Here is a 5,000-nt window from a genome sequence, read left to right on the forward strand (position 1 = left end):
TTTTTGTTACATTTAGTCAAGTTTTGACTAAATGTTTTAACATAGAGGGGGAATCGAGACGAGGGTCGTGGTGTATGTGTGTGTGTGTGTGTGTGTGTGTGTGTGTGTGTGTGTGTGTGTGTGTGTGTGTGTGTCTGTCTGTCTGTCTGTCTGTCTGTCTGTCTGTCTGTCTGTCTGTGCGTGTGTGTGTGTAGAGCGATTCAGACCAAACTATACTGGACCGATCTTTACGAAATTTGACATGAGAGTTCCTGGGAATGATATCCCCGGACACTTTTTTTCATTTTTTCGATATAAACCTTTGATGACGTCATATCCGGCTTTTTGCAAAAGTTCAGGCGGCACTGTCACACCCTCATTTTTCAATCGAATTGATTGAAATTTTTGTAAAGCAATTTTCGACAAAGGCCGGACTTCGGTTTTGCATTTCAGCTTGGTGGCTTAAAAATTAATTAATGACTTTGGTCATTAAAAATCTGAAAATTGAAATATTTTTTTTGTTTACATAAAACGATCCAAATGTACGTTCATCTTATTCTATATCATTTCCAGATTCCAAAAACATATAAATGTGTAATATTTGGATTAAAAACAAGCTCTGAAAATTAAAAATGTAAAAATTATGATCAAAATTAAATTTCCGATATCGATTTAAAAACAATTTCATCTTATTCCTTGTCAGTTCCTCATTCCAAAAACATATAGATATGATATGTTTGGATTAAAAACACGCTCAGAAAGTTAAAACGAAGAGAGGTACAGAAAAGCGTGCTATGCAGCACAGCGAAACCACTACCGCGCTGAACAGGCTCGTCAGTTTCACTCCGTTTTGCACAAGCGGCGGACTACGGTCATTGTGAAAAAATGCAGTGCGTTCAGTTTCATTCTGTGAGTTCCACAGCTTGACTAAATGTAGTAATTTCGCCTTACGCGACTTGTTTTGTTTTTTACTGACTCATGTGTCTTTTTGTCTCGTGTTTTATGTATTGACAGATTGATTGAGTGTGGTAGGGTTAGGGTCATATACGAACTTCCCCACTGACTCGTGTTTTATGTATTGACAGATTGATTGAGTGTGGTAGGGTTAGGGTCATATACGAACTTCCCCACTGACTCGTGCAGATCACACGTGTTCGTGTGAATTGTCGCATAGAATGAAACTGAACGCAATGCAATTTTTCAGCAAGACCGTATACTCGTAGCATCGTCAGTCCACCGCTCGTGGCAAAGGCAGTGAAATTGACTGACTGACTGACTATTAGGGTTTAACGTCCTCTTAGACCAACTGGTTTATATTGGGACAGGTATTGGTAATACGCTGAAGATATGGTGTGATACTTTGATTCGAACAAGCCCGCTGTGGGTGTCTTCTTCGACACACCAGCATTGGGTTTGTCTCGTCAAAGTATCGAAATACGATCATGATAATCAGAGACGAGAGATGATGCATGCGTGTCTTCGTGTTTTCCAAGCCCTGAGACTTTCGCTGTGAACGTGGAATCTTTTTCGTGCGCATGTGTTTACACGGGGGTGTTCGGACACCGAAAAGAGTCTGCACAAAGTTGACTCCAAGAAATAAATCTCTCGCCGAACGTGGGGATCGAACCCACGCTGATAGCGACCAACTGGCTACAAAGCCAGCGCGCTACCAACTGAGCTACGTCCCCGCCCCAGTGAAATTGACAAGCAGAGCGGGGTAGTAGTTGCGCTGAGATATTTTTAATTTTCAGAGCTTGTTTTTAATCCAAATATAACACATTTATATGTTTTTGGAATCAGAAAATTATGAAGTATAAGATGAACGTAAATTTGGATCGTTTTATAAATATTTTTTTTTGTTTACAATTTTCAGATTTTTAATGACCAAAGTCATCAATCAATTTTTAAGCCACCAAGCTGAAATGCAATACCGAAGTCCGGCCTTCGTCGAAGATTGCTTGGCCAAAATTTCAATCAATTTGATTGAAAAATGAGGGTGTGACAGTGCCGCCTCAACTTTTACAAAAAGCCGGATATGACGTCATCAAAGGTATTTATCGAAAAAAAGAAAAAACATCCGGGGACATCATTCCCAGGAACTCTCATGTAAAATTTCATAAAGATCGATCCAGTAGTTTGGTCTGAATCGCTCTACACACACACACACGCGCACAGACAGACAGACAGACAGACAGACACACAGACAGACACACACACACACACACACACACACACACACACACACACACACACACACACACACACACACACATACACCATGACCCTCGTCTCGATTCCCCCTCTATGTTAAAACATTTAGTCAAAACTTGACTAAATATAAAAAGAAGAAAAAGAAGAACAAGAAGAAGAAGAATAAAAGTAGATTTTTCATTGATGCATTCATTTATTTGTTCATTTGTCATTAATTCATTCATGTTGGTTTCAGTCTAATTGTGGCTGAGTTCTGTTTTACGTCGTCATTCAAGGATTGGCCCAAAAATGCTTTACATATAATTCAGCTGTGCCTGTTCTGGCGGGAAACAGGGAAAACCCCACAGAAACTAAGTCAACTCAGGTCGGATCAACCCAAACCTAATCAAATCCTCCAACCCGGAGGCCTAAATCGGCGGATGGCTGCCTAATTGGCGGGGTAAAAACGGGCATAGACGTATAAACCCACTCATGCAAAAACACGGGTGCACGTGGGAGTTTCAGACCTTGAACGAAAAAGAACAAATCAAATCGAATGAAATCAATTCAAATCAAATCAAACCGAATCGAATCGAATCGAATCGAATCGAGTCGATTCTAATCGTATCAAATCAAATCAAGCCAAATCAAATCAAACACATCACATTATATCAAATCACATCGAATCACAACGTCACATCTTATCAAGTCGATATAAGTCGACTTACATCAAATAAATTCACATCGAATTACATCAAAACACTTTTATATCACATCACATCACGACACATCATATCACATCACATCACGACACGTCATACCACGTCACATCACGACACATAATATCACATCTCATCACGACACATCGTATCACATCACATCACGACACATCATATCACATCACATCACGACACATCATATCACATCACATCACATCACGACACATCATATCACATTACATCACATGAAATGAACTAAAATAAAAATGACGTCACGTCACATCACATGACATCTAATCACATGACATGACATCACTCAATATCCCATGAAATAACATCAGATTAAATGCATATAAATTGAACTATATCAAATTGAGTCGCATCAAATCCCATCACATCAAACAAATAACAGCACCTCACGTCACGTCATTTCACACATCAAATCAAATCAAATTAAACCAAATCAAGTCAAATCAAATCACACTAAATTCAATCACGTCAGATCAAATTCCTATCAAATCAAAAATCCAGTTGCACGTTGCTATTGTTCGTACAATTTTCATTTTAGGGAAAGTCTCACTTTGAATGTGTGTAGCTATAGGTATGTGGATGTGTGTGTATTAAATTAGTATGCGCGCGCGCGCGTGTGTGTGTGCGTGTGTGTGTGTGCGTGCGTGTTTTGTAAGTGTAAATGTGTGTGTGTAGGGCGGGGGGTGTTCTGTATGTGTATGTGTCTGAGTAATTATGCAAGCATTTAAATAAAAAGAAGACACGCCAGTAACCAGGTTGGCGTTTCTGTAGCTAGTGGGTTTTTTTACAGGGTGGGGTAGCTAGCCCCACGCCCAACCCTCCTCCTTTTTCAGCCGGGCTTGGGACCGTCCTAGGCGGAGTTCAGTAACCAGGTTAGGTACTTTTTATATCAATATTTGGGCAGATGAACTACCGTCGTCACGATGGTGAGAAAGTATGGAATTATGCAAGCTTATAATATCTTCGTTCGCTATGTTATTGCTTTTTGTATTTTCATCTTCACAGGGCCTTTCTTTTAGATCCTGTAAGCGAACGACGAAGAAGAAGAAGAAGAAGATCCTGTATGTCGTTGACTTGATCATCACAAATTCACGCAGCTAGAGACCTTGCATTGGTGAAAATGAGCACAGCGCCAACAACAAGAAAAAGTAAATTTCATGCATCTTCACAGATATTTATCGTCATTCCTCTTAAGTAAGAACTCGTCCAACAGGTGGGCTGAGATCATTGGAGACTGGAGAAAGGATGTCTAGGATTAAAGCGGTGTAGTGCAATGACCAAGATGCCAGACATTTCATTTGTAACGTTCCTGACCGGACAAAAGGATGTTTCAGATTAAAACCGGTCAGGCGGTCAGGCGGTCTGGCCGCATGGTGTATCAATATGAGGCTTATATTGCGCATATTCCGTGGGTACAGTTCTAGGCGCTCTGCAGTGATGCCGTGTGAGATGAAATTTTATATAAGGCCAGTAGATCGCAGCCATTTCGGCGCATATTTACCTTTCACGGCCTATTATTCCAAGTCACACGGGTATAGGTAGACAATTATTAACTGTGCCTAAGCAATTTTGCCAAGAAAGACCCTTTTGTCAATCGTGGGATCTTTAACGTGCACACCCAATGTAGTGTACACGGGGGGAGGTTCGGACACCGAAGAGAGTCTGCACACAAAGTTGACTCTGTGAAATAAATTTCCGCCGAACCTGGGATCGAACTCACGCTGACAGCGGCCAACCGAATACAAATCCAGCGCGCTACCAACTGAGCTATATCCATACCGACTGGTAGCTCTGTGAAATAATGTTTGCATGTACTCAGGAACCTGGTTATGAAACACTTTATACATTGTAATAGCTTTATTGCACAATAAATGCTTATTCAGTGGGAGCATATTCAGGGATTTTAACATGTGTTCAGTGGGTAAGGGTTCATTCTTCATAAGAATGTTTGCCGCACGACGATGAAGAGAATGAAGTTTATTGATGTTAACATCACTGCAGCCATCCCAAAGAGACGAAGCATAATTAATGTGTGGAATTACGTGGGCATGATGAAACATTGTTAATATTTTAACGTCTGTG

The sequence above is a fragment of the Littorina saxatilis genome, linkage group LG13 (genome assembly GCF_037325665.1).
Source record: "Littorina saxatilis isolate snail1 linkage group LG13, US_GU_Lsax_2.0, whole genome shotgun sequence".
NCBI lineage: Eukaryota > Metazoa > Mollusca > Gastropoda > Littorinimorpha > Littorinidae > Littorina > Littorina saxatilis.